This window comes from Dendrobates tinctorius, unplaced genomic scaffold (assembly GCF_039654945.1).
Source record: "Dendrobates tinctorius isolate UK_male_01 unplaced genomic scaffold, ASM3965494v1 ptg000083l, whole genome shotgun sequence".
Lineage (NCBI taxonomy): Eukaryota > Metazoa > Chordata > Amphibia > Anura > Dendrobatidae > Dendrobates > Dendrobates tinctorius.
The window spans coordinates 22,024,492-22,050,672 of record NW_027361751.1 but is presented as its reverse complement, the minus strand read 5'-3'; the positions used below and the strand labels follow the sequence as shown (position 1 = coordinate 22,050,672).

Sequence of the window (26,181 nt, the reverse complement as noted above, 5' to 3'; positions counted from 1 at the left end):
GCGCAAGAAATTCCGGTTCTTATTTACGGTTGTATGTCACAATATAAAGCTGAGAATTAACTGCAAGATACAGAATCCGATCATTGCATCTCATTGAAATGTAAAATAAGTCTACAGCCCCATAGCTTTGTTTGGTCTATGACCGGTGGAGACGTTGTGTTGTCCGTGTAAGGCTAGGACATTTTTATTCATTTTATTTTTTTTGCAAATTCAATGTCTTTAACACTTTGAAATGATGCCCCAAATCCATAAGCAGTGAGCAACGTTTTAGGGTATGTGCGGTGTCATATTCAGGTGGATTCCTCCTGGAATAACAAGCATATGCAAAATAATGTGTGAGGTAGCGCTGTTATTCAGTTAGGGGATCCTCGCTAGGCAGCGACCAAAACACATCCGGCACCGTGTTTTCATAAATCATAACATAGTCCATGCGGTTTATTCCTCCATCATAAACCCACAGAAACAACATAAACGGCATATAACAGCATAGCGTCCATTATAGTTTCACTCTGGTAGCAATGTCCAGCATACACAGGCTCTTCAGCCTCATAATTATCTCACCCTCGTTAGGGTTCTCTCATGGCTGTTGCTCCACGCTGCAGACATCCACTCTCTCCTCTGGGACTCTCAGACGCTGGCAGCCATTATACCCAGCCACTGCACAGGCTGTTAGCCAGGAGACAACTCTCCTCACGGGACCTTCCGCTCTGGACCAACCAGGTCCCTGCATTCACCCCCTGTGACCTACCCTGGCCACATTATATCGTTCATAGCCACGCCCACTGGGTCACATGACTCTGACCTCATCACAGGTCCTTCAGGCATTTTCACACTCTTTACAACAGTGCTTTAAACACACCCCCTGGGTGGGTTTGTAGGTAACCAGGTCCCCCCAACTCTCTAGTTACCTGGAGACTTCTCCCTCACATATTAACACAGCACCTCAGCAATGTCCTTGCTGATGACACGTACATAAGTCTCCATCTCAAAGCCACTCACTTTGAGATACATAACGGCCACTCAACACTCTGCCATTCATCCCTTCTCCTGGGACCTCCACACAGCGCCCCCTAGTGGACACAGTTGTTACTACACCACAAATGTCAAACTGATTTGCAGTGCATGTTTTATAACTTCTTTGTCTTTTAGAACTTGTTTTAGTCACTCTGTAGAGACGGCGTCCCTGATTCCAGTGATGTGTCACTTACTGAGCTGCTTAGTGTGTTTTCATGAAATCCGTGTTTCATTAGTAGGTGATTATCACTAGAGGACAAGTAAACTGCCATGTAGTCCTCCATATTCATGAATCCCCACCACTGATGTGCAGTGTACACAGAAAGCTGCCAAAAGACAGTCAGTGTGAGCGGCGTTAAACAGAGCCCGGCATTCAGAGAACTGCTAGATCTGCAGCAGCTAAAACAGTCATTTTATTAAAATGACAAACAGCAGCTCAGTAAGTCCAACACATTACTGGAATCAGGGTTTCAGCCCCTATATTATGCTGTTCTTATATGGGACAGCAAAAGCCTTGTGATAGATTTCCTTTAAGATTGGGAGGGGGTAGCGGCTGGAGAAAGATACGGGCACAGCATCACACAGAGTTCTGTTGATCTGTTGTAAATGACTTCTCACTTCAGTGCTGGATTTACAGCTACACTGCTCAGTTTTGCTGCCACTAAGTCTGGGAGTGTGCTACGGAGAGATAGGGGAGCAGGGTCTCTTTTTCTTTTTGCGCTTTGTATGGGAAACATGATAGCTGATGGTCTCTACTCATTAGCGTTAGAACATTTGAACATGAAAGACTGCAAAGGGCAAAAGTACAGGATAGAAGTCATACAATGACCTAAATTAGTGTTATTCCTCCTGTACACATCCATGACTACTTATTCTGAAGTCATTACAAAGTTTTCTTAAATCATGGCAAAGCAGTAATAGGGTTACACTTAATTGTGTTTACACTGCAGCGCTATTTGCTTTCAGGGTCAGATGACTAAATGGATAAAAAAGGAGAGTTGTGAGCTGAGAGCACGTGACTGCCTCGTGCGGCTCAGTGTGCTCGTTCACACTGCAGACGGGTGTCCGATGCCTTTACATTGCCTGATTTGTAAAACGGACCTAAGTAGCAGGTGCTACAATGGGTCCCTGTACTGTCCGCAGCGTACTTGGACATATCATACGATATAACAAATCTGCGATATAATAAATCATTATTTTGTATTATTGTTATGCTGATATTCTAACTGATAACATACGTAATGCGCCATTTACAAATACTGTGCCTAGGTTGCATTTTACTGGTGGTGGATAAAAAGGTTTGTGGTCATTTTATTATCTGTACTTTAATATATTGGGAAATACACCGGCTGTCATTCTCCAGTCGCATTGTGGAGATAGTTTTATGACTGGCGTCTGCTGCTCTGAGTAGGATATGGCCTGCTGTGCTGTCATAGTAAGAGATACGAGCGGCATCTGAAATGATACCAATGACAAATAGTAGCCTCAATAATATTTGTTCATGTCTGCGATAAGCCAAAAGATTGATAACTTAATTTTTCTTTTCATAGCTGACAAAAAAATGATTTATTACAGTACTAAAGTCATTGTTTCATTTCTAAATAGTTATGACATAAAGAATTCATAAAGTGCTAGTTTTACAACAATATATTGGAATAAATACTATTATAGGATTATGAATTCATTCTTGTGTCCTGAGCTTAAAGCAACTATTAAGTATTCCTTATTACAAATTATTTGCCTCTGTGTGTATATCTCTTTATCGGATGGTTTTCTTTTACTACTGCTGATTTAGATATTTTCTATTCCTTCTATCCTGTTGTAATAGAAGTCCCCTCCCATGCACCGACGTACTTCCTTCCTCCCATGCGCTGACATACTTCCTTCCTCCCATGCACTGACGTACTTCCTTCCTCCCATGCACTGACGTACTTCCTTCCTCCCATGACAGTGTTTATACACTGTAACCAATCTGAAGAAGCAGAACTCCTCAGGGGAGGGAGTTGGCAGCAGATTAAACCAATGATGAGACAGAGGGTGTGCTTCAGACTACCGCAGACAACATTTACCTCGTAGTGAAATTTTATAATAAGAATAGTTTGTATTCCATATGATCGGTTCATTTTTCTCAGTTTTTAGTTTAAAGGGAATGTGTCAGCAGGTGTTTTGCTATGTAATCTAAAGACATCAGGAGGAGCTAAAACACAGAATTCAGGGATGTGTCACTTGACCAAGTGCGTGCAGCTGTTTATGAACTGTAAAGGATTTATCACTAAGAGATTAACATGTAGTCTAGCAACACCCCCTCCTGTGATAAGCAGCTGTCTATGGACTTTGTACATACAGAGCTTGGTGGGGGGTGGGGGCAGCTTCCTCAGCTCTGCTTCATTCTAAATCTAAAAGCTCTGATTGTGTCAGAACGGCTGCACCCAGTAATCTAAGTGATACATTTTTGGAATCGGCTTCTCTTTCCCTACATCATGCTGCTCTCAGATGAGGTAGCAAAAAACTGCTGGCAGAGTCCCTTTAAATGTTATAAAATAATCAGTGAAGCTAGATCTCCAGTGGCACCAATTAAAAAGTTTAGGTGAATGAGCTGCATTGTATTTGCTTTCTTCTTAATAACTCCTCATCTAGAAGACCAGTTGTTTTTTCTTTCACCAGTGTGCAGTATCATATTTTCATCACTGCTTGGTCCATGTGTCCGTTTTTACCATTAGTGTTTGATCAGTTTTTACCATATAGCAAACACTAAGATGAAAACAACTTTTCCTTAATGGGCTAAAAATAGACTTTTATTCAACAAATTTAAAACACAATAATAATCATGTATTTTCCAGTGAGCAACAGCAGGAGGGGACACAAGGACATGTAACATATGTCTCAGTTGCATAGTCCTGGGACGTACTTAATGCACATAAGTACAAAAATCCAAATATTTTTAAAGTGCAAGTGCTTGTACACACAGTGGACCAACAAATTGGATTTCCGAGGAAATACTTCCTTGTATAAAACGGGAACCTAAGGTAATAAGACAAAGTGTCATATAGTCCAGACCACAGTTATAGTGCTGATAATAAGCCCAGGCATTAGCAGTGTGTACAGAACAAATTAATGAAAACTTAAAGAAAAAGAGCGCAATAGGGTCTTACCCGAGAAAATGAGAAAATAGAACAATAAGTTATACTCACCCTGTGTAGGAGAGTATTAGGCATAAAGGAACAAAGTCAGCTTGCTGCACATCCAAATGACCACGCCGTGGCCATAAATCATCAGATTCAAAGAAGGAATTTTTATGGATTAATCGTGCGCTGCCAGACCATCACTCCTCACAAGTTGTGTGCTTTAAAGCATTTAATTCCCAACGCGTTTCAAAGTTAAAAACTTCTTCCTCAGGGGATGACATGTACCAAACATCTTAGGTTCCCATTCGGTGTTATACAGTTTTTACCATATTCTACAAAAACTGATGGTTTCTCAAGCTTCTTGCAAACAGGCAGTGAAAAATCGGACGCAACGTGGACAGCACATTGATGGCATGCAAGTTTTTCTTGGAACAATTCTCATACACTTGAATGTGGGTGTGAGGGAAGCGCCGGGTCGTAGTCATGGCCGAACTCTCCGGTACAGTTGTGTCCGGGCCTCCCATCACAGGAAAAAGGTGCTTCATATTCTGCATGGCATGATCGGTACTCACAGTGCTGGCGAGGTCCTCTCTGTTTCTCAGTGTTCCCTTGGGTTACTTGCATACAAAGACAGAGTCCAAGTTTAATTCACAATGCAGAACTTTACTGACGTCTCTTCACAGCGCATCCAGATTACAATCATTATGGACAATAGAATCTTCACTACATTCCACATCAGCTTTCCCTTCTTTAGTCTCTTTCCTACGCAGGTCAAGGTCGGGTCGTACCCACTTGTACGTATTACCGGTGTCCCTTATGTCTGCACTCACTGGTGCTTCCCTCTGCCGGTTCGCCCCGGCAGAGAGAAAACAGATGCAAAATAGGAATTTAAAAGTTCAGCCTTCTCAACATCCTGTCTTACCATTTCATCATTTTCATCCTGTAAAAATCCTATAGCATGTTTGACTTTTCTTTTACTTTTGACATATCCCCAAAATCCTTTATTATTGCTTTTGACATCTCTTGCAAGCCTCAATTCATTTTCAGCTTTAGCTAATCTGATTTGTGCCCTGCAGGTTCTGCAGACAGCATTATATTCTTCTTTAGAGAGAGCACATTTTTCATCGGCTCCCACCCGTTACTGCACAGCGTTTCTGCACCAGATTGTCTTCTATGATCTACTCATGATTCCTGGTGTTTTTTTCTCTCTTCTAATGGGCTTCTATCTTAAACCGTCTGATGAAGGTCAATGAATAGACCGAAACGTCACGTTTTTTTTGGATTATGCCCTCTGAAATAAAATAAAAATATTCATTATCAGCATTTGATCGTTTGAGTGCCGGATTATTATTTTTTATATTGATTAAGGATTGGTTACCCTTATCCGGGCACCACTAAAATTTGAGGAGTGACGTGTCATTATATTTTATATTCTTCTTTAGATATGCCTCACTCTTTCCATTTTATAAACATTTTTTTCTTCCTTTTTAGCATGTGCTTAAGTTCTGTGTTCATCCATCCTGGTTTCCTTAAATGCTTCCTATTCTCTCTTTTCGGAATTGTTAACAACTGTGCTTTGAGAATTTAATTTTTCAAGATTTCCCATCCTTCCTGGACATTTTTGTCTTTAAGGATATCCAGCCATTGGATCCCTCCAATTCTCTTTCTGAATCCCTTAAAATCTGCCTTTCTGAAATCTAACCTTGACGTCTGAGTCTTCACAGGTCTTCCGCCTCTAGTTATCCAAAATCGTAAAATAGCATGGTCGCTACCTCCTAGGGTTCCAGCCACTTTTACCTCCTCAACCATTTCCACCCTGTTTATGAGGATTAGATACAAGGTAGCGGTTCCCCTTGTTTTCTCCCTTACCTTTTGGAAGATAAAGTTGTCAGCAAGAGAGGATAAGAATTTCCTTGACCTGTTAGTTTTGCCTGAGAGAGATTCCCAACAAATGTCTGGATAGTTGAAATCTCCCATGACAACTATGTCATATTTTTTGGAGAACTTGGCCATTTGATGCATAAAGAGTTCATCCATATCTTCAGCTTGCACAGGCGGCCTGTAGTAAATGCCTACAATGGTGTCCTTTCCATTGTTCTGTCCTTGTATTCTTACCCAAACAGTTTCCACAGAACTCCCAGTCTCTGAAGCTTCAATCTCTGTGCAGATATACGCGTTTCTAACATACAATGCGACACCCCCTCCTCGTTTATCAAGTCTGTTTCTTGCAAATAAGTTGTATCCTTCTAGTCTTGTATTCCAATCATGTGCATTGTCCCACCAAGTTTCAGTGATTCCAATGACATCATATTTCTTTTCCTGTGTTAGTAGTTCCAATTCTCCTTGTTTGTTGCCCATGCTTTGTGCATTAGTATAGAAACATTTTAGTTTGTGATTGGTTTCTCTTTCTCCAATTTTTTTTTTATTTAGATTCTTTCGTCTTTGTTCTTCCTTTCCACTTCTAATAGCAGAGTTCTCAATAGCATTTGTCAGGTGTATGGCTTTTTCTGGTCTTTTGCTTCCCTTCCCATGTTGTTCTAGTTTAAAGCTCTCCTTACAAGTGTAGCAAGGCGACTTCCAAATACATGCTTTCCTGTCTTCGTAAGCTGCTGTGCTTGTTCCTCTTTCCTGGACAACTGGGCCCCTAACTTTAACGTTGCTAGAAGTCTGTGTAAGGTCCTGAGCACTTAAGTTCAGTCAACTGATGGTTTTTCAACCCCGGGCAACAGGGATCGAACACCCCTGCCCTAACTTACTAACTAGGAAGTCACCCCCTATTCCTAACCGGCTAACTCCTCCTGTTAACCCTTAACACTATACTAAATCTTTATTAACACCTCCTGGATAATGAACTCCAGGCCCCCATCTGGTGGCCATAACTCTAACTCTACTGTCCCTATTATGTACATAGGTTAACCAGCAACATGAAAAATACATGTTATATCACAACACGATTTGAATCACGATAATATGTAGCAAAGATATATTTATACACATTGGGGAGCAAAGGGAACTTAAAGGGATAGAGGTTTATTACATAACTCCACATGGGTACAGATGAGCGGATAGTTTCATGCAACCACGGACCGGTCCGCTGCTTTCTGGCCAAGGACAGGAGGTATGGGAATTTCCTTACCCTCCAGAATCCCAAGTTCTGCTCATGACTAGCTGGAATGACGAGACTTGACGTGTGTGCCACACAGATGATATCATGCCATGGCAGTGAATCAGACGTTACACTGGGAAGCCAGATGCTCGGGAAATTTGTGTAGCTCCTATCTACGGCCAGAGATCAATGACCTGGACTATGGACCAGGGGTGAGCAAAGCGATCCACTCATATCTAAATGGAGGATTTTCATCCCAGCATACATTATGTAGAAGATCCAAAGACGAGCCAGCACTCATCATCTATAAAAAATGAAATTATTTATTGGATCATATTAAAAACATAAGCTGCTGAGAACAGCAGCATGTAAAATAGATATGTCAACAAAAGAACCCCGACCTTTCCCACCCTTTATACTGTTTGAGGAGTGCTAATTCTGTGAACCAAAACATATAGAATACGTACGGTACATGACACGCACGTCTCAGTGAGGCTTTATATTCATGATTTGACTTCTTGCTAACCTTGAACTTCGTCTCATATCAACTTCATTATATCAAATAACATGTACTCTAATTTATTGCTAATTATTTTTTTTTTTTATGGAATTAGCAGCTAATTGTTAATGAATAATGTCACTCAATAAACCCTCAAGGGTTAAGATGTGTAAAATCAAGGTTCATGCAAATTACCGATAAGTGGTTTACAACAAATATATTCACGTTCCTTTTGTAGCCTTACAATTAATTTCCAGTAATTTGCTAATTTGGTCTGACATTTAAGTGTGTATAGATGTGTGTGATATGTCCAGTATATGTTGCTAAAAAATGAAAGTATCACTTCAGTCACATCAGATCACGATGAACATGTAATTTGTTGAAAATAAAATGACGTATCGAAGGTCAGTGGAGACTAAAATCACCCTAGAGTAAAAAAAAAAAAAATGTGAAAGAATCCAATTTGCCTTAATTTCATCACTGCAACTGAATGAGTAACGTGTATGGTCCCCACTTACCTTTATTCACTCCCAACAACATCTGGGGATCTTCTCACAGACCTGAATGAAGGGATCAGTGGGTCTCGGTGCTACTTGGCGTTGTAGAATGCTCTCACTGATACATAATATTTGAGAGGTTCTCAATTATTCCTCATGTACTCCAGGCCAGAATCCAGTAAGAGGCCTCAATGCCTTTGTCATCCATAAGTTGCCTAAACACTCTGGCCAAATGAGGCTGGATATTGTCCTGCACCAGTAGCCACAGCCCACTGCATCAGTATATGTTTTGTTATTGACTCTGAGGATTTCATTCCAGTGCCTATCACAGTTGGGATACTATACTATCACAAGAAGGTTTGTGCATCCCTTCAAGGAGGATATGCCACCTCTCAAACTATTTCTGACCCACCACCTTAATGGTCGTCATGATGGATGATGTGTCTAGGATCTTTCCCATTAGTCAAATGTGTTCAGTGTGAACCTGTTCTTTTCAGTGTAGACAATAGGGTGCCATTGGTGGACCTGACATTTTTGGTATTTGCTCATAAATGTCATTCGAGCTACATACAGTCATATGTTAAAGTTTGGGAACCCCTATTAATGTTAACCTTTTTTCTTTATAACAATTTTGGTTTTTGCAACAGCTATTTCAGTTTCATATATCTAATAGCTGATGGACTCAGTTATATTTCTGGATTCAAATGAGGTTTATTGTACTAACAGAAAATGTGCAATCTGCAGTTAAACAAAATTTGACCGGTGCAAAAGTATGGGCACCTCAACATAAAAGTGACATTAATATTTCGTAGATCCTCCTTTTGCAAAAATATCAGCCTCTAGTCGCTTCCTGTAGCTATTAATGAGTTCCTGGATCCTGGATGAAGGTATTTGTGACCATTCCTGTTTACAAAACAATTCCAGTTAAGTTAAGTTTGATGGTCGCCGAGCATGGACAGCCCGCTTCAAATCATCCCACAGATGTTAAATGATATTCAGGTCTGGGGACTGGGATGGCCATTCCAGAACATTGTAATTGTTCCTCTGCATGAATGCCTGAGTAGATTTGGAGCGGTGTTTTGGATCATTGTCTTGCTGAAATATCCATCCCCTGCGTAACTTCAACTTCGTCACTGATTCTTGCACATTATTGTCAAGAATCTGCTGATACTGGGTTGAATCCATGTGACCCTCAACTTTAACAAGATTCCCGGTGCCGGCATTGGCCACACAGCCCCAAAGCATGATGGAACCTCCACCAAATTTTACTGTGGGTAGCAAGTCTTTTTCTTGGAATGCTGTGTTTTTTAGCCTCCATGCATAACGCCTTTTTGTATGACCAAAAACTCAATCTTTGTTTCATCAGTCCACAGGACCTTCTTCCAAAATGTAACTGGCTTGTCCAAATGTGCTTTTGCATACCTCAGGCGACTCTGTTTGTGGCGTGCTTGCAGAAACGGCTTCTTTCGCATCACTCTCCCATACAGCTTCTCCTTGTGCAAAGTGCGCTGTATTGTTGACCGATGCACAGTGACTCCATCTGCAGCAAGATGATGCTGCAGGTCTTTGGAGGTGGTCTGTGGATTGTCCTTGACTGTTCTCACCATTCTTCTTCTCTGCCTTTCTGATATTTTTCTTGGTCTGCCACTTCTGGGCTTAACAAGAACTGTACCTGTGTTCTTCCATTTCCTTACTATGTTCCTCACAGTGGAAACTGACAGGTTAAATCTCTGAGACAACTTTTTGTATCCTTCCCCTGAAAAGCTATGTTGAATAATCTTTGTTTTCAGATCATTTGAGAGTCGTTTTGAGGAGCCCATGATGCCACTCTTCATAGGAGAATCAAATAGGAGAACTACTTGCAAGTGGCCACCTTAAATACCTTTTCTCATGATTTGATACACCTGGCTATGAAGTTCAAAGCTCAATGAGGTTACAAAACCAATTTAGTGCTTCAGGAAGTCAGTAAAAAGTAGTTAGGAGTGTTCAAATCAAGAAAATGATAAGGATGCCCATACTTTTGCACCAGTCAAATTTTGTTAAAATGCAGATTGCACATTTTCTGTTAGTACAATAAACCTCATTTGAATCCAGAAATATAACTGAGTCCATCAGTTATTAGATATATGAAACTGAAATAGCTGTTGCAAAAACCAAAATTGTTATAAAGAAAAAAGGTTAACATTAATAGGGGTGCCCAAACTTTAACATATGACTGTATGGTCCTGGACTCCCAATACAGGATGTGAAGCCCTAAAGCCACCATTATGGAGTCTTTCTGACATTTTTTTCAGAAACAGACACCCGTATATCTCTCCGAGTCATGTTTTAGGATTCTAACAGATCCTCATCTAAAGACCTTGGAGGATCAAAACATAAAAAATAATGGTTCTTTAAACATTTATTCTAATGCCTCATTGGGATTTCTTCATATGACACATCATCTATTTGAATAAATTACTTCTTTGTATCATTTTTATAGTGTGCAGTGAACTTTTCTACTTAAGGTAAGGGTATCCACCCTAGTCTACTTACACCCTCTCCTCCAAAATGAGTGCTCTCCACAATTTATTTGACTCTACTTGATGTTTGGACATGGGACCTATAGTAGTGGATGGCCTACTACCTTCTAATTCTAAGTTGTAGGGTACATGCTTATTTATTGCTTTCGACATATGTAAGAATACCTATGAGTATGTTTTGTTTTTTGTTGTTGAGATTTTGGAGTGGAAACTGAGCAGAAACTCTGTTGAGGAGTTTTGTATTTCTTAGAAGGATTTGGATAGTTTGCGCTTAGTTCCTGCTACAAAAATTCCTTGAAAAACTCTGTGCTCATACAGCAACCTAATATGGGCTAGATTAGAGGGTGTAGGAAATGATTCATTGAGAGTTTAATTTTGCATGAAACTCCGCCAGTTTTGCCCATCTACCCCCATAAGTAATGCTGCTCCTGCCTCCTGGAGGACTGACGTCTGTAGTTCTGTATTGTTCTGTTTCGTCTGGTGCAGGAAAGTGAAGATTTGAAGATTCTGAAGAAAAATCTTGATACGTGGTTCATATTTTCTAACAATTTCTTAATATAGATATCTAGATAAAATGTATGGTATTAGATATTTGACGTGTGAAGAGAAAATCCTAAATGAGCAATAAAATGGTTCTTACATTTGCTATTTCACTGCAAAGCATTGTATTTTAGTGTCTCAGCATGAGCTTAAGACAGCAGGTGTTCGATAGTGTGTCCATCTATTGTATCGTACCCATAAAGCTAGCAAAATTGCACTAAAAGACAAGCAGTATGAACCACATTTTAGTTTTTATGGTTTTCACAGGATTTGTAACCTTAAAATTGGATGCACGATACCATATATTGTGTTACAATATCCTCATTAACCAAATGATAGAAAGGTAATGATGTTTAGAGAGTTAGCTGTCCCATAATAAAGTAGACGGTGAAAATTGAATGGTACTCACATTAAACATTCTGATTGTTAGCATTCACTTTGTGCGATCGGCAGGTACGGACTGGGGCTGAAATTCAGCCCTGGCATTTGAAAGAACACAGGCCCATGTTGTCCCCGTCCCCAAGCACCAGATGGGATGTATTACTAATATTACCCAGGATGGAGGAAAGCAAGATTTACTACAAGACCCATAATTCTAATGATGCACGTTGGCTGCTGGGGTAAGTGGCAGAGTCAGTGACTTTGTGCTCCGTCATAACTCTTAACAGTATGGATGTCTTGAGAACACCGATTCTTTTAGCAATGTAGCAGATAAGGCAGCCCACAACCAGACAGGCCCTTCTGGCATTTGCCACAATTGCCAGATGGCCAGTCCGGCCCTGGTGATCGGTTTTAATTTGCAATCTATCAATATAAAACCTAATTTGCTCCTTTCATATAGTGTTTTTTGCCAACGTTCTGTGGTCTTATCAGGGCTTGTATCCGAACCACCTGCAAAATGGTATTCAGTAGTCAACATGCGCTCTGTCGTGCAGTGTTTTTGAGTTTATACGCCTACTTGATGCGGACACTCAGAAGCTGTCTGCTACATCTGAGTGTCTGCCTCCGGTAGACATTCTAAAAGGAAATCCCAAAATCCCGAAAAGGATGCAGAGCGCACGGTCACTCTGTTGGCACCATAATAGTCCATGGCCCCATTGGCTCATGCGCCCGAATCCCGTTTCGCTCCCGTTCGGATATAAACCCTTACATGAGCCACTGAACGGATGCCTAAATGCAATGTGAAGGCACACTACCAGAAAAGGGCATTTTTTTCTGAACAATACACATGTATACTAGTGCATTTGTACAGTAATACTGGTGCTAAAATGTATAGGAGTAATAGTTTTCATTTAATTGTTAATAGTTTAGGAAATCATTTGATTTTCTAATTTATATGTAAATTGTGTCCCAACAAAAAGGAATTAAAAAAATTAAAAATAAAAAGAGGTCCTCAAGCCAATATTAGTGTATAAAAGAGACGAATCCTTTATTAGCCCGTGAAGTGCAATGCCACATTTTGGCTGATGCACATTGATATTAATATTGGAGTGCTGCTGTCCTTCTCCTTTTTTTGGTTAGTTCTCATGGGGTATTTGGTAAGGCGTGCATCCAGCAATATACTACTAGTCCTGATTCATACTTTTTATTACCAAAAAATAAGGCTTCATACTGTGTACTGCATTCCTTGAAAAAACAGTAGAACTAAACGTGGTGTCTACCAAGTTCACCTCGTGCCTCACGTTTAGTTAATGCTCCAAATACCTAACAAGGAATTTAATTTATTAAGGAGAACTGATACATGTGCAAAGTATAATGAAAAGGACACAATTCCGAATACTTTTCAAAGTTGCCATTATTTACCTATAGTAAGCATTCCAACAGGAGAGTATAAATACAAGAAAAAATCCTTCATGTCTCCATGAAAGGCTGGTATCTGCAACTGATGCAGCTCACTCCAGGAATTTACAGGTGAAACCAGTTTCGGAGGCTATTGTGTCCATGCAAATATCTGTGAATTATTTTTTCTTGTAGTAAACTTGCTAAGAAAATTGTAAAAGTATAAGTAAATGATGGCAACTTTTGAAAATTATTCAGACTTGTGTCCTTTTCATTATACCTTCCATGTATGGTTGTTTGAGCATAGGAGAGAAGGATTCTTTTGTTCTCTGGGGAGAGTAGCTGCCACAAGAGGTTTCTGGCAGCAGTTTTTTTTTTCCCCTCTTCCTGTAGATGACTCATAAATTATTTGCCGAGCTGTGTGATAATGTGAATGAGGGAACCTGTAGAGATGGCTGTCAGATGAAGAGCTCTCAGGCGACAGCTATCAAGGGTGTATGGCCACATTTACATTCTTCTCCTTGTTTATTTCTCTTAGATAGTTTTATGTTTTTAGAGTTAAATTTACCTATTGTTAAAAATCCCCTCCTTTCTTAAGAAGGCAGAGATTTTCATTTGTATACTTTACTATTCATTGCCTAGGTCTTGGTTGCAATCTCCGCTGTGGGCTGTCTCCTACGAAAGGCGCGCGCACTGATTCTATAGTTTACTGCTTGTTGCCTAGATTATGGGACACCTCTGTAGTCAATGACTGGTCTTCTTGGCAAGAAACATGCGCTTGCGTGCGCTTTGCTTTAGTGCTTGCAAGTGCTGCTCTGAAGCTGGCTGGATCCTACCGGCTTCAGTGCAGCTATGCTTCACCATGCTGCTCCATGCTCTAACTATGCTCGGGATGGTGTTTCAGACAAATCTGCTCATAATTAATGTTCCTAAAACATATAAAATCATCTCTCAAGCAATTACTCTTTAAGGTGCATTTACACTGCAGCCGATTATCGGGCTACCTAAACAGGCTGTTAATCGCCAAATGCTAGAGCAAAACATTTGTTCATAGGGTGACATTTTGACATTTTTAAGCTTGCTTAAAGGGAGACTGTCACCCACAAAATGCCAATTGAACTGTATAAACATTTATAATGGGTAGCATAGCCCATACAAAAATCATACCAGGTGTATACAGTTTAACTTAACATTTGCTGAAAAATCCACATTTATTTACTATGCAAAGGAGGGCGCTTCAGTGCACCCTTGGCATGGTCTATGCTTTGGTGCACGGATATACTCTAATATTTGCATGTTAAAGGTAATCTCTTTTATTGATTGACAGCAGTCCTTTGAAAACAGTGAGTGCTCCAAGTGACAATGTGGGTGTGCACATAATGTGGCTACAAACGTGCCTTGATGCGCGGATCCTGCCTGTCCGTGGTCGCCGCTTGATGCACCTGGTAGTGTATCGAGTGACTTCAGTGAGGAGAGCACCATGTGATGATGTGTGCATGCTGTCTGTTCACTTAAATACCCCTCATCCTCCTCATTGAAGCTGCTCGCTGCTACCAATAGAGCGCTGTCAATCAAGACAGGGGACTTACTTTAATGTGCAAATAGAAGGGTGTAATGATGCACCAAGGCATAGACTACGGCAAAGGAGCATTATACCACATCACGCTGCCCCTTTTCCATAGTGATATCACGCCACGCTGCACGTTTTCCATAGTCATCCCACCCCATACTGCCCTTTCTTCATAGTAATGCCACTCTGCCCCTTTTCCAGAGACATCCCACCCCATTCGACTCCCTTTTTGCATAATGAGCCCTTTTTTCCATACTGTGCTGCTGCTTCCCTACATTAAGTCCCCAACACCAAGCTGTCCCTTGTAGCTTCAGCTCAATGAGTGCTTACCTAGCTGCCCCCAGTTCTGGTGGCGTCACCTCCTCTGCGGTTGTCTGCAGTAACATCGTCACCATCATGAAGTTATCTCTTGTGGGGACATGTGATGGCTGTGTCACCACGGTGGATGTGCTGTGGAGGACATCTGAATAGAGATGGGTGGACACCTGCATATTCGGTTTGAACTGAACAGGTGCAAAAAGTTCTGGTACCAGTACAGTACCCGAACCTCTTTCACTTGAATGGGTGGCCTGAGCGTCCAGTGTTTGCCATGCTGTTATGTGCATGACAGTGCGGCAAACACTGCTTCTGATCGACGGTAAAATTTCTTACCGTAAAAGATAGCGTGAGCGCGCAGCTGTGATCGGAGCTATAAAGTTTACCTCCGGTCACTGGTGTCAGCTGATGGGACTACTGCTCCCATCAGCCGACGCTTACTGCCACTAATAACAGTTACAGCAGGAGCAGCTGATTCATCAGCTGGCTCCTGCACTGTAAATAAAAAAAAATAAAGCATGGGTTCCCCTGTATTTTTGATAACTAGCCAGGCAAAACTCACAGCTGGGGGCTGCAACCCTTAGTTGTCAGCTTGAGCAAGGTTGCCTATCAAGAATAGAGGGATCCCCATGCTGTATTTTTTTAATTATTTAAATATTTTAAAAAAATGGTGTGGGGTCCCCCCCCATTTTTGACAACCAGCCTTGCTAAAGCAGATAGCTGGGGGTTGGTATTCTCAGGCTGGTTAGGGGCCATGGATATTGGCCCCCTCCAGCCTTAAAATAGCAGCCCGTAGCCACCCAGAAAAGGCGCATTCATTAGATGTGCATATTCTGGTGCTTTGCCCGTCTCTACCTACTTGTCCTGTAGCGGGGGGCAAGTAGGAATCATAGAATGTTAGAGTTCTAAGGGACCTCCTGGGTCATCTGGTCCAACCCTCTGCTCAAAGCAGGATGCACTAAATCATCCTAGACACATGTCTGTCCAGCCTCTGTTTGAAGACTTTCATAGAAGGAGAAATCACCACCTCTCGTGGCAGCCTGTTCCACTCATTGATCACCCTCACTGTGAAAAAGTTTTTTCTAATAGCTAGTCATTCCTTGTGGAAATAAGAAATAATATGATCCTTCTATATTGTGACAGCCCTTGAAATATTTGCAGACATCTATTAAGTCTCCTCTCAGTCTTCTTTTTTGCAAGCTAAACACTCCCAAATCCTTTAACCATTTCTCATAGCACATGGTTTGCGGACCGGTCACCATTTTGGTCTCTCTTCTCTGAACTTGCTCCAGTTTGTTCATGTCTTTTTTAAAATGTGGTGCCCAAAACTGGACACAGTATTCCAGATGAGGTCTGACCAAAGAGGAGTAGAGGGCAATAATGATTTCACGTGATCTAGACTGTATGTTTCTGTTAATACAGCCCAGGATTGTATTTGCCTTTTTTTGCTGCTGCATCACACTGTTGACTCATGTTCACTTTGTGATCTATTAGTATACCCAAGTCGTTTTCACATGTGCTGTTGCTTAGCCCTATTCCTCCCATTCTGTATATGTTTTTTTCATTTTTATTGCCCAGATATAGTACTTTGCATTTTTCCCTATTAAAAACAATTTTGTTAGTTGATGCCCACTGCTCCAGTTGATTTATATCTTTTTGAATCCTCTCTCTCTCTTCTCTGTTATTATTAGCTATCCCTCCTAACTTTGTGTCATCAGCAAATTTAATCAGTGTACCCTCAAATCCTTCATCTAAATCATTGATAAAGATGTTGAACAATACAGGGCCCAGAACACAGCAGTGTGGTTCCCCACATGAGACATTCTTCCAACTGGATGTGCAGCCATTTACGACCACTCATTGGGTCCAATCACTAAGCTTGTTATGAATCCACCTAACAATTGCCTTGTCCATTCCATACTTAGTCATTTTTTCAATAAGAATGGTGTGAGATACTTTGTGAAATGCTTTGCTGAAGTCAAGATATACTATTAAGTTCTGTGTTCATGCATCCTGGTTTTCTTAAATGCTTCCTATTCTTCCCTCTTTTCGGAATTGTTAACGATTGTGCTTTGAGAATCTCATTTTTCAACATTTTCCATCCTTCCTGGACATTTTTGTCCTTAAGTTTATCCAGCCATTGGATTCCTCCGATTCTCTTTCTGAGTTCCTTAAAATCTGCCTGAGTTTTCACATATCTTCCTCTAGTTATCATATATAGTCATATCAAATGTGTGTATATGTGTCTGTATGTGTGTGTGTGTATGTGTGTGTGTATATAGTCATATTTGTGGGGTTGATATCTCCTTTGTATTAGGTGACATCAAGGCCACGGATAAGACACATATCCATTACTAATCCTACAGTTATATGGTAAATGAAGACACAGTAAGTATAAAGTCTTTTATTTGAAATAAAACAAAACACACTTTTACTTTTTTATGTAAAAATAACAAACACAAATATACTCACACAGACAAGAAGAAATGGAGCATTCACCCGGTATGTATTGTTGAATTCCTTTAGTCCATATCAGATTATATCAACATCTCAATAAAGCGCATGGTGCGGTGTGCAGGAGACAGGGGAGTATGCAGGTGAACAAGCCTGATGGACCATCAAGTTTGTTCACCTGTTCACTCCCCTGTCTCCAGCACACCACACCATGCACTTTATTAAGATGTTGATCTCATCTAATATGTATTAAAGAAATTCAACAAGAAAGATCTGGTAAGTGCTCCATTTCTTTTCTTTTTGTCTGTGCAATATACCATTACTTTATGTGTAATTACCACCTAGAAGAGGTCTTTAATACTATAAGTGTAGGTATTAATTGAAGTGAAAGAAGCACAGTCATCAGCCGATATATTTGGTGCCTATCTTCTAAGTGGACGGTTATACACACCTAACGCCCATTCCACCAATGCCCTTGTATTCTGGAATAAAACAAAAATTAAAAACAACAATATCCCTCACCTGTCCATTGTTCTGTCCCATGCCGTAATCCATTTCTGGGGGATAAACAATTTTCAACCTGGACAGTGCCAAGATGCGACTGTCCAGGCTGAGAACCACTGATAAATAAGCTGTTGCGAGCGCAGCATCGGTGACTAGGGGTGACTTATTTGAGGTTACTGTTGGTCACTTAGGGTGAATTTCCATCCAAGCCGAACTGCAGTGACCTTGGTGAGATTCCCCGCTAGCACCGTGAGAAGTTCTCACGGTGCACAGGCGAGTTCACTGCAGTTCAAATTCACCTCAATTAAATTCTACTGGTGAACTGCGGTGAACTCGCCTCTGCACCGTGAGACTTTTTCTCACGGTGCTAGTGGGGATCTCACCGAAGTCACCGCAGTTCATTGGCCTAGCTGGTAATGCAGCCTCAGTGACTGGCAGTAACCTCGATTACCTCTCTGATGCTGCGCTCGCAGCAGCTCATTCTCCCAGTGGTTCTCAGCATGGATGGTCACATCTTGGCACCGTCCAGGTTGAAAACTGTTTATCCCCCCCAGACATGGGTTACGGCATGGGACAGAACGACTGATAGGTGAGGTAGTGTAGTCACTGTTATAAGCGTTAGCAGGCGTCGGCTGATGGGTGCTGTAGTCCCATCACATGATACCAATGACTGGAGGTAACCTTTATATATCCGATCACAGCTGCTGACTCACGCTGTCTTTTGACAGCATGGCAACCGTGGCTGTCTGACCAGCGGTGTTGATTTTACCACCAATCGGAAGCGGTGTTTGCTGCACATGGTTGTGTGACAAACACCCCCGGTGTTCGCGGGGCCGAACCCAAACAGTAACACTGACTACCTGGTGAAGTCCGTGTTCGCTGTTCGTGCCCGAACAGTAGGTGTTCGGTACAGACGCCGAAGTTTACTGTTTGGGTTTGCCCATCGCTACATGTGACTGCTCTGTCACCACTGTGTGTGTGCTGTGGAGGACATGTCACGCCTTTGTCGCCCCTGGAGATGTAATGTGGTGACATGTGACGGCTCTGTCACCACTGTGGGTGTGATGTGCAGTGATTGGAGCTGTACTGCCACAGATGGGAAGAGCAAGGTCCCTGCTCAGTCACATACATGCTGGGATGAATTGCAGAGGTCCGTGCTGGGGCAGATACTAACAGCCAATGAGTGTGTGTTGGCCAGGCAGAGAGCGGGTTTGGCCACTGAGGCCAGCGGTGGCGCTACCTCTTGCTGTGAGCTTAGAAAAAAAGCCCAAGGATCTGGTACACCAGCATGTAAACCAGTGGGTGCAGGCAATGAAGTTGAAATTCAGGAGGAACAAAAGGTTGAAAACAAAATTTATAAGGGTGTTATATATTACAATACATCATAGATTAGCTGAACATTTTTTTAACATGAGCGTGTCGGAAGCACATCACAAACCTCGCCTATCAGCGCTCCTGGCACATGATTCAAGTAAGTAAAAAGTAGGAAAAGTTTTTACCAATATTTAAAAAAATTTAAATTTCCAATGATGCCCCTTTTGCCCATTCAAAGTAAAGCAATAAAAATACACATATTTGGTATAAAAATAATTACTCTGATCAGTAAACTACGTAATGAGAAAAAAAAATCAAAACGCCACAATTATGTTTGCTTTTGTTTTTTGTCGCCACAACATTTATGTCACCACATGAGTAAAAAAAGAACCTAGACGCGTTTGGTATCTGTGAACTTGTAATGACTTGGAGAATCATTTATGGCTGGTCAGTTTTAGCATTTAGTGAACATGGAGGAGAAGGGGTTAAGAATATACTTGTATTATCAGAGCTTCATTGTTGAGCTGTAGACAACAAGAGTATCTCCAGCTTCATGTTTGAGTTGGGTTTGACACTGAAGCATGTTTCCTAACTCGACATTTAACCATTGGTATATGTGCAAAGGGCTGTCTGAGTGGCCAAGCCAGCCCCCTTCTCAACATATGAATCAGCTTTGACAGATCAGGAAAGGAAAGTTGCTGGAAGAATAGAAGAGTACAGTTCTTCGTTCCTCACAGCACGTCGTTCTCACGTGCCCACGAAAAGTGCCGTTTTTGAGAAGTAATCTCTTTCCCTCCTGTTGCATTACTTATTTGGGGGCATTATTACATCATGGACTTCTCCCTCCCGAGTCGGTGACCTTTTAGGCAATGTTCTTCTGGGAAGAAGTACATTACAGTTAAGCCTTCCTATTCCATGCATGAAGAGAGCAATATTAACATTTGGAGTGAGACGAATTAGGAGTTGATGGAAAAACTAAAGGTCTGATCGAATTATTGCAACATTTAAAAAGAACTAATTAGGTGTGGACTTCAGCACAAAGTCGGACAATTGATGTATCGTGGCTGTTCCTTTTGCCCCTTTCTTTTATTTTACTGCTCCTTAAGTCATTAACTATGAATAGTTAGGGCGACTCTGCCTTTATATCATCTGTCGAATATACAGTATTGCTCTTGTATATTCAATTACGGTGCATTTTGTTCACTGCACATGAGTCAGGGATTACTTGTATATAAGTATCTAGTGGACAAGCATGGATTATGGTGTCATGCATATCAGGAAACTTAGGCCGGGGTCACACTTCCGAGTGCAATGCGATAAATTTGCGCATCAATACCCGGCACTGCCGCCGGCGGTTCAGACTGGTGTGTGCGGCTGCTTAGAAAGACATGGAGCGGCACACGCTGATCCCGAGTGCCGGCGGCAGTGCCGGGTATTGAGGCGAGAGACTCGTGCTGCACTCGCAAGTGTGATCCCGGCCTTAAAGGGGTTTTCCACTGCTGGACAAGCTTTTCTTAACAGATAAACTGCCCATCGAGAAAAAACAGAAGATATATACTTGCCTTCCTGTACCGGCACCATTTATCTGATGTCGGTGCTGCGTCTTTTGGCAGTAGCATGACATTATGACCACTGCAGTCAGTCAATGGCAGCTGATCCGCTGCAACCTTCAGGAATCCGTCAGAGAGGAAGTCCGCTCTGACAGAATAGAAAAGCTGAGAAACTGGGTCTGAGCAGATAAAGTAAATTAATGTGCATGCAAAATGTAATTGCATATGAACACATGACCTTTACACAGAGAAAACCAAAAGCAAAACATGAAGGTAGTAATAATAGTAATAATAAGGGTATTTAGTTAACATAATTTTGATCAAAATAATGTAGAAGCCATCCCGCCACGTCACGGCAACCCTTGTGGGACAGTCCTAACTCTTGTATTTAAAACCTTTCCACTTGTCAAGTGACGTAAATGTGAACAAGGACAGAGGGACTGAACCACCAGTAATAGTATAGGCCAGACAGGATGGATTTTCCAACTCAGAAACAGGGCGGTCACACCCTTATATGCACAGAATGCACAATGAAACAAATGAGAAACTGGGTCTGAGCAGAAAAAGTAAATTAATGTGTATGCATGGCGGGATGGCTTCTACATTATTTTGATCAAAATTATGTTAACTAAATACCCTTTTTATTACTATTATTACTACCTTCATGCAATTTTTGCAATATATTTTTTTACTTTTTTATTCCAGGATATTTGTTTTGTGTTTTGCTTTTGGTTTTCTCAGAATAGAAAAGCTGTAGCTGCTCAGCGGCTGCTAATTGGCTGCAGTGGTCATAATGTCACCTTACTCAGTACCAATATCCGATAAATGGCACCAGTGCAAAAGGTAAATAATATATATTATTTTTATTTTACACTGAGCAGTTCATCTTTTAAGAGGGTGCTCAAATAGTACTAAATCACCATTATATTTGAGTGTAGAGAGCCTTGACGTGTATGTTCGCCTCTACCCAGATGATGGTCAGAGACCGAACCTATTATAAAGTCTTGGTTAAGTATTATTACTAATAATTGCAGTATCAGTAGGAAGATGCTTTAATAATAAGACTCCAAATTGTCCCCATCCATTCAGCCAGAGGGGGACAGACTTGGTCAGTCTATATAGTTTATAGAAGGTAGAGCCAAGTAATTGGAGGATGCTGGAATCTGATTGCAAGGGTCATTGGCACCTTCCAGATTAAACAAAGTTGTGAGATACTCAATCTGCACAAAAGGACAATCTGAGGTCACTCTCTATTTAGATTGTTTGCTGATCTGCTCAAAATCTGAAATCAGTTCTGGTTCATATTCAGGGTCCAAAGCCAACAAGCAGATCTGCTGTATACGAGCTGCGGTTATTACAGTTTACATCTTTTAATTTAAAATTTATCTTTATTTTGTTTATTTTGTTGGTCCTAATTTTATTTTGTTCTGTACATTTTGTTAAACATTTTGAAACCATTTTCAATTTTGTAAAAAAAAAAAAAGTGTTACCTTTCCCCCAAAAAATAGTCTCCAAGTCTCGGCTTCTAAGATGTCTCTTTTGTGTAATTTATTGATCACTGCCTGTTGTCTAGTGTAATCCACCTATAGCAGCAGAAACGCCAAGACGGGTTACAGGAAATAGTGGCTGGTCTTTGTCGCTCCGCTTCAGTTCCCCTCTATGTCAAACTGCATAAAGGCATAACACAATACGTTGTACAAATCAGGGCAGAAAAGTCATTGGACAATGAAAGAATTAATGCGTGTTTGGAAGTAAGGAAAATGAAGTTCCTGCACTTATAATGCCGAGAACTACCTACTCCAAAACAAAAATAAAAAGGATGTCAAGTTAGAGCATGAAAATCAGGACCGTTCCTAGAAATATTAGACTTGTATGTGTTTGAGGATGCTCAATGTTTTTTGAGGGAGCGATGCAGAAAGGTGAGGCTCCTACAATGCTCAGCTGTCAAATTAACTTTATAATGATTCTTTTCTAGGATTGCATCTTATTTTTTACAATCTGTACCTGAATTTAGTGCAAGTTATCTGAGGAGAGTCCCATACATAATAGATGACTATAGGCTAAATCATGGTTCGACCAATTGTTCAGCTGGCAGCTATCGCTCCCGACCCTCCATACACAGCAGCGCTCAGTCTGCCATGTACTCCTGTCATCTCTATGAAAAAGCCACTGACGGACATCTCAGGCGGTGGCTTATCTCTCCAAGAATAAAAGGATCAGAAGTCCAAAATCTGATATGCCGAATCCTTCTTTCGCCTGACCTTGTTTGTCATGGGACAGTCGGGAGACCCCCGAAGACATTACGGTCAACCGAAGCTGCCGAGATATGCGAGCTCAGCCAATGTCAGTCTATTCTGTAGAGGAGGTCTTTAGTCTCCTAAAACAAGACCCTGTTATTGTCACATTAAAGTTGTGTTTGAGTGTGTTGTCGCTCTATCCTCACTCTATCCTTTTTGGGGACAAAAAACCAGAAAAATGCAGAGTGCCACATAGGGTAGTACAGTATAATCCAAATAACCTTGAAAAATGGAAAAATTCTCACCTTGTTGTGTTAGTGTCACAACAACATTGAAGATTTGTCCCAAGAACAGGGCTCGGAGGACGCTGTGCTGGGAAAAGGCCAAGGACAGCACTCGGCCATTTCCAGCAGTCCCATAGACAATGGAGCGGAGTTCATACATGCGCTCCTACACTGCTTTTAAAATGAGGATCTGCAGAAACCACTTCCCAAGTTCCACAGCCTTATACTCAGGCATGATGGTCAAACTTCCACTAATCATCAACCTATCCTCTGTTCATTGGATAAAAGATAACTTAATGATTGCTGGTGATCTCACGGCTGGGACCGCCAGCGGTCCTGGAAACTGGGCTCTGGGAGCACTGAGCTTGCAGCTAGCCAAGCACATCACTCTATTTCCAGCAGTCCCATAGACAGTGAATGTAGTGGAGGTCATGTGTGCACGCGCACCTACATTCCAATTAAGATGGAGATCAACAGAATCTGCTTACTGGGTTCCAGAGCCTAGTCATCTGTACAGTTTTCTCCTTTTTATGTGAGGGGCACCTTTCCTATTTTGAAAAGTTGTGGTGTGTCCATGTTTGTCTTTGATAGCTTAAAAGATTTTTCCTAAAGTTTTGCACAGGTTGAAAATGATAAACACACTAATTCTCCCCTTCCCCAGGTCCAGACTGTCTCTCAGCCATGGCTCTGGTCCTTTGTTTAGTGGCTGCATCGGTGACCTCACGTCTACGTGTGGAAGACTGCCCGCCATCGTGTGTTTCATTGGCAGAATTTGGCATCCCATAGCATGAAGTACTGTTTGTATATACTGTACACTTGAAGGTTGCATGTGAATACGACGCAGTTGTGTCTTTTGTAATATTTCTATATCAGATTAATTAAGCTCATGACTTTATATAAAGTCACATCTAATGGAGAGGCAATCCTCACTGCTCTCATCACGATGGAAATCTCTTTTATTAGTCGTGTGTGTGACATTAGCCGTATATACCGGGCACATTTATAGGACAAGCCTCAGCCGCGCCATTTAATATTCGGCGTCTCTTCCTTGCATGCCTGTAGCATCCAAATTGAATTTAGTTTACTGCACATTGGTCTCTCAGGGAGTGTTTAGGATGGGATAGGAAATGCGATGATTGACAAGGGTCTTATGGGACCTTTTTGGACATGGTATCTTATTTTGTTGAGAAATCTATGAAATGCCCAAGTAGAGCTGTTAACATTCTGCATATTATTGTAAGGGGAAAGAAGGATGCGGAATAGATGGAAAAAATATCCAATTTTATCTCCCGAAACATTTAACATCTTGTATAACTCAAAATGAGTGTTTATTTTTCATTAATCCTAAAATTAAGTCTCTGTTCTTCCAAAAACAGCGCCACATCTGTGCACAGGTTGTATGTGGTATTGAAGCTCAGCCTTGTATGCTTCAGTAGATCAGAGCTGCAATACCAGACACATCCTGTGGACATGTGTGGCACTGTTTCTCAAAGAAAGCTGCCATGTTTCCCTAATCCTTCTGGACATAAGGGACGCCTGTGTATATTTCCTATAGGACATTCGAGGCGGTATGGATGTAAAACAGGATTCACCAACATCATCTTGTCTTAACGACTAAACATTTGTTAAAAAATGTTCTTATTTATAGGTTCTGGAAAGGGATTCTCTGCTGAAAAAGTAAATTTTTCTGTATCAGGAAAGGGGTTAAAATAAATATTCACCACTCCACTCTTTTGATTTCTGCTGGGCAGGGAGCAGTGATGTCACCCACTGCCAGTGATATGGCTGCTGACTGGCTGCTCCAGACAATGCAACCAATCGGCGTCAGCTGCAGTTGGGTCACTGGTGATCACTGACATCTCTGCTCCTGACCTGGCAGAGACCACCCAATCAGGAGCGGGAAGCAGAGTGTGGGGGGTGACTATGTCCACTGCTGAATTTAACTGTTCAGCAGAGAACCACTTCAATCGAAAAATAAAATAATACATTTTTCAATATGGACTAGCTGATGGCAGCATGAAGTGTAGTGACAGACCCTGATTCAGCACTGGGTTGCTTACTTTTCAATATTTATTGATTTCCATAAAATCCCTTTTAATCTCCTGCATCAAATGCGGAGCGCTGGAGTCCTCCCCTTGTGTGGAAACTATGGAGTCATTGCTATTCATAGGTTGAGGTTCCAGATCACTTCTTTTTGCTAGTTTACGTTTTGAAATGGTTAGTCCTGACTGGACAGTGGCTGTGGGTCATCCCTAACGTGCCCTTACACACGCTGACAAAGTTGTTGGCACCTTCTAGTAAAGTAAGAAAAACCCACAACGGTCACTGAAATAACAGGGAGCTGACACTAGTAATTTCAATTTAAATTTAATGAAAATCATCTAATGAAATTCGGACAAAATTTGTGAGTTGTGGTTCAACAGAAAATAAATAATCAAAATGATCTGAAAAGAAATGATGTAGCCATGACTTTGTTGTACAATCTTTTGAGCTAATAAGGCTGGTTTCACACTTGCGTTTTTTTGCGCTGCGTTTTTGCGCATAAATGCGCATGCGTTTTTTTCCTATACTTAACATGGGTGCGTATTGTCATGCGTTTGTACGCGTTTGTATGCGCATGTGTTTTTTTTGTAGTGTGCGCCCGGGCGCACAAAATGCATCCTGTTGCATTTTTGTGTGCGTCCAACCTGTCTCAAAAAAACGCATGCGCACGCAATGCGCACGAAATTCACCCACAACACATTAAAGTCTATGGGAGCGCTAACGTGCGCATGGTCATGTGTACATCAGCGTTTAAAAACGCATGCTTTTTTTTTGCAAAAACCATGCGCAAAAAAACAAGAAAACGCATTAAAAGCGCATGATGCATTT

At 41.3% G+C, this 26,181-nt stretch overlaps 1 protein-coding gene across 5 annotated transcripts in view; it reads left to right on the top strand.

Annotated features, from left to right (window-relative positions):
• The window catches only part of MAST4 (microtubule associated serine/threonine kinase family member 4), a 699,637-nt gene that overhangs the window by 430,265 nt on the left and 243,191 nt on the right, over positions 1 to 26,181 (top strand). The window lies entirely within an intron of this gene.